The sequence below is a fragment of the Phyllostomus hastatus genome, unplaced genomic scaffold (genome assembly GCF_019186645.2).
Source record: "Phyllostomus hastatus isolate PE091 unplaced genomic scaffold, TTU_PhHast_1.1 phas_contig_58, whole genome shotgun sequence".
Lineage (NCBI taxonomy): Eukaryota > Metazoa > Chordata > Mammalia > Chiroptera > Phyllostomidae > Phyllostomus > Phyllostomus hastatus.
Genome location: NW_025333916.1, coordinates 50,891,106 through 50,903,487, shown reverse-complemented (window position 1 = coordinate 50,903,487; position 12,382 = coordinate 50,891,106).

Here is a 12,382-nt window from a genome sequence, read left to right as displayed (position 1 = left end):
ACCCTGCACACAGCCCCCAGGACAATAAAGTAGGAGGAGGTAAGGGGTGTGATTTGCCCCTGTCCTGTGCAGCTCATGGATTGAACAAAGGATTGCAAAATGAGGTGGGTTATTGGTGCTGGCCTGGTGCAAATGCTCAGAGTGGACAGTTTGGGCCATACAGTGCTTTGAGGGTGTGGGCTGGAAGCTGGCCACCTGGGATTATCATAGCCCAGTCTCAATCTCCACCCTCCAGGTGCCACAGGAAAGCAAACAGCAGAACCCAGCCTCCCTCTGCCTGCAATATCCTGAAAGACCTTTTGGCAGGGGTAAGATCGGCAGGAGACTTTTGTTTTTTTTCTAAGAGTAAGACAATAGACCTGCAGCTCTGAGAAAACCAGATTCAGATCCAGAAAGGAGACTAAAGGTGAACACCAACAGCTGAGACAAATGTCACTTTGCTATCTTTCAGAACTTGCATGTTTTGTTTTTATTTCTCTTCTTTCCATTGATATTTAGTCTTTTCTGGTTTGTTTGTTTTTATTGTTTGATTTGTTTTTTTATTCTCCCTTTCATACTGCATTTTAATTTTTCTTCTTTTACTTCATTCATATTCCAGATAACACACTAATCTTGGTCTTTTACTTTTTATTCTTTTTATCCAGATTATATATTTCTTATCATAATATTGTTATTCCAAATTCCACATAGCACCCTTCCCTGGTCTTAATCCACTGCACCACCTTCCTGAACGTTATTACTGTTGGTGTAAACTTTATTTTCTCTCACACTACACCTAGTTTCTGTTCTTTGCTATCACTATTCCTCCTCCATCTAACCTCGCATAAGAGCTCTGCTTTCCTGTCAGCTCAAATTCTTTTTCCCTTCTAGTTAGTGTCTTATTTCTTTTTCACCTTTTATAAACTATGGCTAGTTGGGTGAAATATCACAATTAGTGCTGTAGTTCTCCAAAGGAACTCCTATTTATTCACTATTTGTTTGTACTTTAAATTTCACAGAATATTCTCCTGTTGTCTTACTCAATTTTGCCTTCATCCTGCCCCTGATCAATTGAGTAAGGAATTATATTTCATTGTTTTTTCTCTTCCTTTCCTTTCCTTTCCTTTCCTTTCCTTTCCTTTCCTTTCCTTTCCTTTCCTTTCCTTTCCTTTCCTTTCCTTTCCTTTCCTTTCCTTTCCTTTCCTTTCCTTTCCTTTCCTTTCCTTTCTCTTCTTTCTTTATTGCCCCTCTCTCAACCTGGGCTTTACTCCTTAATCTACTAGTATGCTTCCCCCATCCTCTCAAAATCATTTTTTACTGTAGATTTCTCATATCTACTTTTCATTTTTCTACAATATTTTATTTCCTGTTCTATCTTTATGAAACTTCATTTGGCAGCCTTTACTATCAACCCCGCTGTGGTTTTTCTGCAATTTTGCTCCCATTGGCCCAGTACTTTTCAATTTTACTTCCAACCTCATAGTATATACTTTCCTCCTCTTACCCCATTGTTCCTATTGCTCTTTCATGTTTTACTTACATTGTAAATTTTTATCTCCCTCTTTCTTTGCCTTGGTTCTATCCCAACTCTTATCAATTCTCCTCCCTCTTACCACACAATAACATTTTCTCCTCTTGTACTCCCTTTGTCATCTTACAATTTCTGCAATCTCTCTTCACCTTTAATAACCTTAGTTCAATTATAGTAGAGACTGCCCATGTGGTAGGGAGTTTCTTTTTGCTGGCATAGGTTTGGTTGTCTGGTAATACTGCTTTGTTAGTCAACACATGTTCAACAGCATACAAGACAATATGGGAGTTGTGAATATCATAAATGGGCTGGAGGGGACAACCCACCAACAAAGGAGACACCAATAGGTAAAGTCCAAATGCAACCAGAGAGCCCACACGAATGGAAGAAAGGGCAACCCTAGAGCATCCAGACATGGAGATCAAAGGGACTGCCACCACTGAGTCCCATAGAACCCCTACCACAAACGTTCACTGTACAAAGAAATATGGCAAAGCAGAACATTGGTAATCTCAGAAACAAACAAAAAGAATCACCTAAAATGGGGAGACAAAGAAAGAACCCACAATAGTAAAGAATGGAAGAATTCCCAATAAAAGGGTTAAATGAAATGGAGGCAAGCAAACTATCAGATATAGAATTCAAAAGAATGGTTATAAGCATGCTCAAGGAACTCACTGACAACTACAAAGAACTGAGTGAGAACAATGACAGTAATAAAAAGGAAATAGAAATTATAAATAAGAACCAGGAAGAAATGAAGAATACAATATCTAAAATAAAAAGTACACTAGAATTATCAGCAGGCTGGATGAAGCAGAGGGCAAAGTTAGTGAGCTGGAAGACAAAGTAGACAGAAATATCCAGTTAGAGCAGCTGCACTTAAGACTCAAAAAATATTAATATAGCTTAAGGGAACTGCAGGACAACATGAAACACAACAACATTTGAATCAGGGGGAACACCAGAAGCAGAAGAAAAAAAGCAAGGGATAGGAACTCTGTTTAAAAACTTCCATAAACTGAAAAGGAGAAAACCCATGTAAGTCCAGGAAGCACAGAGGGTCCCAATCAAGATGAATCCAGAGACCTACTCCAAAATACATCATAATTAAAATAACAAATTTTAAAGATGCAGAGAGAATCTTAAAGGCAGCAAGGGAGAAAGAAACAGGAAGTAACATACGGGGGAGTTCTGATAAGGCTGGGAGCTGATTTCTCAACAATACAAGCCAGACAGGAATGACAAGATATATTCCCAGTAATGAAAAGCAAAGGCCTGCAACCAAGACTACTCTACCCAGCAAGGCTCTCAATTAAAATGGAAGGTGAACTAAGGAATTTCCCAGACCAAAGAAGGCTAAAAGAATATACCTCTACCAAACCAGCATTCTGAGAGATGCTCAAGGAAATTTTGTAAGAAGAGAAAGAAAAATAGTGTGAGAGAGAGGAACAAAGGAGGGAAAATCAATAAGTAGCTATCAATAATAACCTTAAATGTAAATGGCTTAAATGTTCCAATCAAAAGACATAAGGTAGCTGAATGGATAAGAAAACATGACCCACACATATGCTGCCAACAAGAGACTCACCTCAGAACAAAAGACTTACACCTCTGAAAGAGAAACATTGGAAAAAAATATTCCAGGTAAATGGGAAGGAAAAAAAGCTGATATTGAAAAAATACACCTCAGAAAAAGACCATAAAAAGAGACACAGAAGAGCATTTCATAAAACTCAAGGGAAGAATCTATCAAAGACAAAAACATTATAAACCTATATTCATCCAGTAGAGAAGCATCAAAGTATATTTGAAAAATCTTGGTGGACATCAAGAAAGATATAGACAGCAATGCACTTGCACTAAGGGATTTTAACACCCAACTGTCAACAATGGATAGATCTTCCAAACAAAATATCAACAAAGATATGGCAGCATTGAACAATGCCTTAGATCAAATGGACTTAACAAGTATATAAAGAATTTTTCATCCCAAAGAACCAAAACATGCATTATTTTCAAATGTACATGGGGTATTTTCAAAGATAGACCAAATGATAGGACACAAAAGAAGCCTCAACAAAATCAAGAAAACTGATATTAGATCAAGCATTTTTCTCTAATCATAAGAGCCTGAAATTAGAAACCAACCACAAGGAAAAAACTCAAATACATTCAAATTCATGGAGATTGAATAACATGCCATTAAATAATGAATGGGTTAACAATGAGATCAAGGAAGAAATTAAAAAGTTTCTGGAAACAAATGAAAATAAAAGCACAACAACAACAACAAAAGTAAACCTATGGGACACAGTGAAGGCAGTATTGACAGGAAAGTTCATAGCAGTACAGCCTTACCTAAAGATAGAAAACTCTCAAATAAACAGCCTGACCCTACCTCTAAAAGAACTAGAGCAACAACAACAAACAATTCTCAGAGCAAGTTAGAGGAAGGAAATAATCGAGATCAGGGTAGAATTAAATGAATAGAAACTAAAAGAACAATTCAAAGAATCAGTAAACCCAGGAGCTGGTTCTCTGAAAAGATAAACAAAATTGACAAACCTTTAACCAGACTCATCAAGAAAAAAAGAGAGAGGGCCCAAATAAATAAAATCAGAAACAGAAGAGGAGAAGGTACAACCGATACCACAGAAATATAAAGGATTGTAAGAAATTACTACCAACAGCTATATGCCAAGGAATCAGACCACTTGGGCAAAATGGAAAAATTTCTGAAACATGCAAACTGCCAAAGGTGAATCAAGAAGAAGCAGAAAGTCTGAACAGACTGATAACAGCTAGTGAAATCAAAGCAATAATCAAAAAATTCCCAGCACACAAAAGCCCTGGACTGGATGGTTTCACAGCAGATATTTACAAAACATTTAAGGAAGAGCTAACCGCTATCCTTATCAGATGATTTAAAAAAATTCAAGAAGAGGAAAGACTCCCAAACTCTTTTTATGGGGCATATCATCCTAATCACCAAATCAGATAAATATACAACAAAGAATACTCTTATTCAACAGAGTATTGAATGTTCTAGCCATAGTGACCAGATAAGAAAAAGAAATAAAAGACATCCAAATTGGTAAAGAGGAAGTAAAATGTTATTATTTGCAGATGACATGATAATGTACATAGAAAACTCTATATTCTCCACAAAAAACTAGACCTCATAAGTGAATTTGGCAAAAAAGTGGGATATAATATTAATATTCAGAAATCAGTGGCATTTGTATATACCAACAATGAAATATCTAAAATAGAAACTAGAGAAAAGTTACATTTACTATATCAACAAGAAAAACAAAGTACCTAGGAATAAATTTAACCCAAGGAGGTAAAAGAACTGTACTCAGAGAACTATAGAACACTGAGAAAAGAAATTAAGGAAGACACAAATAAATGGAAGTGAATACTATGCTCATGTATTGCAAGACCTAACATCATTAAAATGTCTATACTACCCAAAGCAATCTATAGATGCAATGAAATTTCTATTAAAATGCCAATAGCATATTTCACAGATCTAGAACAAATGTTTCAAAATTTAAATGGAGCCAGAAAAAAACAAATACCCTCAGCAATCTTAAGAAAGAAGAGCAAAGTAGACAGGATCACAATACCCAATATTAAACTAAACTACAGGGCCACTAGAATCAAAACAGTCTGGTAATGGCATAAGAACAGACACACAGATCAATGGAACACATTAGGGAACCCTGAAATAAACCCAAGTATCTATGGTCAATTAATATTTGACAAAGGGGTCATGAGCATACAATGGAGTAAAGAAAGGCTCTTAAATAAATGGTCTTGGGAGAACTGGATCCTTACATGGAAATGAATGAAACTAGACCATCAACTTATACCATAAACCAGAATAAACTCAAAATGGGTTAAAGATTAAATATAAGTCATGATACCATAAAAGTCCTAGAGGAAAACATAGGCAGGAAAATTTCAGATATCCCATGCAGAAATATATTTTTGCCAATATATCAGTCATATTTTTATATTAGGAAATAGGAAAAGAGTTCAGAGTGGGCACTGCTTCAATCAGTAAGTCCATTGATTCAAGGAGTATTGGAACATGGATACTGACAGGGTCCATTACTCCAAATAATTATGCATTTTCTTTCTTAGTTGTCCTGTTTCCCAATATATTTCAGTATATAGTAAAAATAGTGAAGGGAACAGAAAGAACTTTGATAGAGGACAAGGTAGGACAACAACCCTGCTAAACACAAAAAGCGTAGGTGAAGATGGTCAAAGGTATAATCTTCTAGTTATAAAATAAACAAGTCATTAGATTGTATTGTATATCATGGTGGTTTTTTATTATACTATTTTCCATATTTGAAAGCTGCAAGCAGATCCTAGAAGTTCTTATTACAAGAAAAAAATACCATAACTATGCATGGTAATAGATGTTACCTAAACTTACTGATCTTTTTACAATACAGGGGTGAGCAAAATTAGGTTTACAATTATAGTACAAAAAATAATATAACAATTTACAAATAATAATACAAACTTAAAATAAATAATGTAAATGAAAAATAAACTCTGTGTTTTGAATACAACCATAGTCCCAGTTTTGCCCACCCCTCTATCTATACATATCACATCATCATGGCATATGCCAGAAACTGATATAATGTTGTATGTCCACTGTACCTCAGGAAAAAAACCTTATATAGAGCTAAAAAATAAAGACACTTTCTGGTTATATCAGTCACTACATCAAATTTACAATGCCATTTAACTTCTCTGAACCTCGGGTTTCTCTTATTGTATAATAGAAAAATAATATTAGCCTCCCTAAAAAAAAATTTGTACATACTTGTGCAACACTTTGAAATCAAAGTCAGTGCTTCACAAACATAGCTCATTCATTCTTAAAATCCCATTCATATTTTTATTTCTAAAGCAATAGTTGCATTCATATTTTGATATGAAATTTAATTATAAATGAAACATTATTTTGTATGAGCAACTTAATACTTTTTGTATTCCTTGTATCTTTTATAAAAGTACAAAACTCTACACCTTTTATCTCCCTAGTACAGTGTTCAGAGAATGTTATATAAGCATGAATACATGTCACACAAATACTATGTAAACTTTCACTGATTTTTTTCAAACACACTCTAGGAAGTATATTTTAAAACATTTCAGCAGATAAAATTGCTGTAACGTAAATTGTTATCAAACAAATGCACCCAACCTGTGTTTGTGCTCGAGTATGATATATATTTTTAAATATATTAAATATACAAGTTGAATATTTAAACAAATTATTTAAAAGAATATACTGTATACTTATTTAGTGGTCTTGTTATATTTTTTTCTCCTGTGGCTCTAACTAATCACTTTGTGTGGTTTACTAGATATTTGTATAGTATCATTCACAACTTCCCATTTGTCTTCCAATTAAGAAATAACAGGATTGTAATGAATGCTTATTTTAGATTTTCCTAAACTTTGGTTGATCAACTTTCCTTCATCTCCTTAGTTACAGCTCATTTTATTGTGTGGTTTTTATAATAATAAATTGCCATAAGCTTCTCCCTTGAGTAGAAGATGCATGCATTAGCACAGCCTGTTTGTTTTGCTTCCCAGTCAGCAATTACAATGCCAAAATAAATTAAATTAAATTAAATTAAATTTTTACAGGTTTCAAGGTAAAATTGATGATACTTGCCCAAAGTTTAGAATGGGCATATTGCAAAAGCAGTCAAATAAATTAATCCAAGACTAAGACTCATTTATAATATAAAATTACTAATACAGAATTACTGATGAAAACTAAGCAGATTCTTCATCTATCTATATAACTACTTATTGAACTGTACACACCTCTGGAAAAATATACTTTTTTGTAGGGATTTTAGAAAAGTATTTTTCAAATAGAGTTGTATCCATTTTCCTACCACAACTTTCCCTATCCCCACCAACTTCCCCCTCCCACTCTCAATCCTACACCCCTTTGTCTTTGTCCATGGGTCCTTAACAACACGTTCCTTGACAATCCTTCTGCTTCTTTCCCCATTCTCCCCCTCACCACACCCCTCTGGTTACTGTGAGTTTGTTTTTATGTCTCTGGTTATATTTTACTTGCTTGCTTGTTTTGTTGATTAGGTTCCACTTTTAGGTGAGATCAATGGTATTTGTCTTTATTACCAGTTTATTTCACTTAGCATAATGCTCTCTAGTTCCATCCATGCTATTGCAAAGGGTAGGAGCTCCTTTTTTATTAATGCTACATAGTGTTCCATTGTGTAAATGTACTACAGTTTTTTGATCCACTCATTTCCTGATGGTCACTTCTGTTGATCCCAGAACTTGGCTGTTGTAAATTGTGCTGCTAAGAACATTGGGGTGCATAGGTTCTTTTGAATTGGTCTTTCAGGGTCCTTAGGGTTTAATCTCAGCAGTGGATTGCCGGGTCAAAAAGCAGTTCCTTTTTCAGTTTTCTGAGGAAATTCCATACTGCTTGCCACAGTGGCTGCACCAGTCTGCATTCCATCAGTGGTGTACTATGGTTCCCTTTTCTCCACAACCTTGCCAACACTTGTCATTTGTTGATTTGCTTATGACAGCCGTTCAGACACGTGTAAAGTGGTATCTCGCTGTGGTTTTATTTTGTCTCTGTGATGGCTAGCAATGCTGAGCATCCCTTCATATGTCTCTGGGCCATCTGTATGTCCTCCTTGGATAAGTGTGTATTCAGGTCCTTTGCCCACTTTTTAGTTCGATTGTTTGTCTCCCTGGAGCGGAGTTGTGTGAGTTCTTTATATATTTTGGAGATCAGATCCTGTCCAGGTGTCATTGGCAAATATAATTTCCCATATGCTTGGTTCTCTTTTCATTTTGCTGATATTTTCTTTAGCCATGTGGAAACTTTTTATTTTGATGAAGTCCCACTTGTTGATTCTTTTCTTTATGTCCCTTGCTCTAGGGGACATACCGTTGAAAACATTGCTGCATGGAATATCTAAGATTTTCCTGCCTATGTTCTTCCCTAGGACTTTTACGGTGTCACAACTTATATTTAACTCTTTTATCCATCGTTAGTTTATTTTTGTTTATGGTGTTAAGTTGGTGGTTGAGTTTTATTTTTTTCATGTAGCTGTTGAGGTCTCCCAACACCATTTGTTGAAGAGGCTACTTTTATTCCATTTTATTCTTCTGTCCCCTTTGTCAAATATTAATTGACCTTAGAGACATGAATTTATTTCTGATCTCTATATTCTGTCCCATTGATCTATGTGTCTGTTCTTATGCCAGTACCAGACTGTTTTGATTACTGTGGCCTTGTAATATAGTTTGATATCAGTTATTGTGATCCCTCCTACTTTGTACTTCTCTCTCAAAATTGCTGCAGCTATTCAGAGTCATTTAGGGTTCTGTATAAATTTTGTTTGTGTTTTTATATATCTCTGAAATATGTCATTGGTATTGTAAAAGGGATGGCATTGAATCTATAAATTGCTTTGGGTAGTATGGACGTTTCAATGATGTTAATTCTTCCAATTCATGAACACAATAAATACTTTTATTTTTTTGTGTCTTCCTTAATTTCTTTCTTCAACATTGTGTAGTTTTCTGAGTACAGGTTTTTACCTCCTTGGTTAGGTTTATTTCTAAATACTTTATTTTTCTTCTTGCTATAACAAATGGGACGTTTTTCCTGATTTATGTTTTTGATATTTCACTGTTGGTGTACAAAAAATGTTTTTGATTTCAAAATATTGACTTTGTATCTCACCATTTTGCCAAATTCACTTATTAGATCGAGTAGTTTTTTGGTGGAGTCTATAGGGTTTCTTATGTACACTATCATGTCATATGCAAACAATGACAGTTTTACTTCCTCCTTTTCAATTTGAATGAGTTTTATTTCTTTTTCTTATCTGATTCCTGTGGCTAGGACTTCCAATACTTTGTTGAATATAAGTGGGGAAAGCAGACATCCTTCTCTTGTTCCTGATCTTAGTGGGAAAGCTTTTAGTTTTTGCCTATTGAGTATGATGTTGGCTGTAGGTTTCTCGTATATGGGGTTCACTGTGTTGAGTTATGCTCCCTCTACTCCCACTTTGCTGAGTGGTTTTATCATAAATGGGTGCTATACCTTATCAAATGCTTTTTCTGCATGTATTGATAAGATTATGTGATCTTTGTCTTTCTATGTGTTTATGTGATATGTTACACTTATTGATTTGTGAATATTGTACCACCCTTGTGTTCCTGGAATGAATCCCGCTTGATCATGTTATATGATCTTTTTATTGCTGGATGCAGTTTGTCAATATTTTGCTGAGAATTTCAGCATCTATATTCATCAGTGATCTTAGCCTGTAGTTTTCTTTCTTTGTTTTGTCTTTACCTGCTTTTGTGATTAGGATGATATGGCCTCATAAAAGAGTTTGGGCATCTTTTCTCTTCTTAGATTTTTGGAATAGTCTGATAAGGATAGGGGTTAGCTCTTCCTTAAATTTTTGTAAAAATCTGCTGTGAAACCATCCAGTCCAGGGCTTTTGTGTGCTGGGAATTTTTTGATTATTCAGTTTCACTAGCTGTTATCAGTCTTTCAGACTTTCTGCTTCTTCTTGATTCAGCTTTGGCAGTTTGCATGTTTCAGAAATTTTTCCATTTTGCCCAGGTTGTCCGATTCCTTGGCTTATAGCTGTTCATAGTAATTTCTTACAATCCTTTATATTTCTGTGGTATTGGTTGTACCTTCTCCTCTTTTGTTTCTGATTTTATTTATTTGGGTCCCCTCTCTTTTTTTCTTGATGAGTCTGGTTAAAGGTTTGTCAATTTTGTTTATCTTTTCAGAGAATCAGCTCCTGGGTTTATTGATTTGTTGAATTGTTTTTTTAGTTTCTATTCATTTAATTCTACCCTGATCTCGATTATTTCCTTCCTCTTACTTGCTCTGAGAATTGTTTGTTGTTGTTGCTCTAGTTCTTTTAGAGATAGGATTAGGTTGTTTATTTGAGATTTTTCTATCTTTAGGTAAGGCTGTATTGCTATGAACTTTCCTGTCAATACTGCCTTCACTGTGTCCCATAGGTTTGTTGTTGTTGTGTTTTCATTTTTATTTGTTTCCAGAAACTTTTTAATTTCTTCCTTGATCTCATTGTTAACCCATTCATTATTTAATAGCATGCTATTCCATCTCCATGTATTTGAATGCATTTGAATTTTCCTTGAGGTTGGTTTCTAACCTCAATCCATTGTGATTTGAATAAATGCTTGATATTATTTCAATTTTTTGAATTTGTTCGGGCATGTTTTGAATCCTACCATGTGGTTTATTTTTTAAAATGTTTCATGTGCACTTGTAAATAATGCATATTTTGTCCTTTTGAGATTTAAGGTTCTGTATATATCAATTAAATCCATTTGAATTAGAGTATCATTCAGTGCCACAATATCTTTGCTGATTCTTTGGAAGATCTATCCACTATAACATGGTCTTAAAATCTTCATACAATGACTGTTGTTGTCAATATCTTTCTTAAATTCCTCCAATATTTTCTTTATATATTTCGGTGCTCCTATGTTGGGTACACACATGTTTACAAGGGTTATATTCTCTTTTCAGTATTATATAGTGGTTTTCTTTTTCTTTTTGGGAGTTGACTTTATGTAAGAATATGTTTGCTAATGATACTTTGGACAGGGTTTGATCTAAAAAATATATGAAGAACTCATACATCTCAACACCAGGAACATAACCAAATGGGCAAAGGATTTGAATAGATACTTCTCCAAAGAGAACAGACAGAAGGCCCATAGACATTTGAAAAGATGTTCAACATCACTAGCCATCAGAGATGCAAATTAAAACCACAATGAGATATCACTTCACACTTGTTAGAATGGCCACCATTGATAAATCAACAAACAACAAGTGCTGGCCAGCTTGTGGAGAAAAGGGAACCTTAGTGTACTGTTGGTGGGAATGAAGACTGGTGTAACCACTGTGGAAAACATTATGGAATTTCCTTAAAATTCTAGAAATGGAATTGCCTTTTCATCCACTGATTCCACTGCTGGGAATATACCCTGAGAATCTCAAATCTCCAATTCAGAAGAACTTAGGCATTCTTCTGCTCATAGCAATGATATTTACAATAGCCAAATGCTGGAAACAGCCTAAGTGCCCATCAGTAGATGAGTGGATGAGATAAAAAAACTGTTTCATTTACACAATAGAATACGACTCAGCAGAAACAAAGAAGAAACTCCTACATTTTGTGACAGCATGATGGAACCGGGCAATATTATGCTAAGTGAAATAAGGCAGTCAAATAGCATATGATCTCACCTATAAGTGGAATCAAAGAAGAAAATAAACTACTGAACAAATAGAATCACAGGTATATAAATAGAACAGATTGAAAACAACCAGAAGGGAGGTGGAGGGGGATATTGGTGTGAAGAAGGAGAAGGGACTAGACAAAGAACATGCATGAATGATCCATGACATAGACAACACATGTGGAAATTGACATTGGGAATGAGGTTGATGATGGGCAGAGCAGGGTAAAGGGTGAAAAATTGGGGCAACTGTAACAGAATACAGTAATAACTGTATTCTATTAAACAACTATTTAAAATGGTCAAAGAAAAGAAAACAAGTAAATAGAAAAACATTAAAAAATGACAGAGAAAATATATTATGAACAACCCCATTTACAAAAAGTTTGGTTCTAGTCTTTAAATCATGCATTGTCTATTGTTTTTATTCTGGTAATAAAGATATGTTATATTCATTATAATTCAATTACAAAAGACCAAGCTAATTCATTGCACATTAAATTTAAATCTTTAAGCTTATATCTAGTT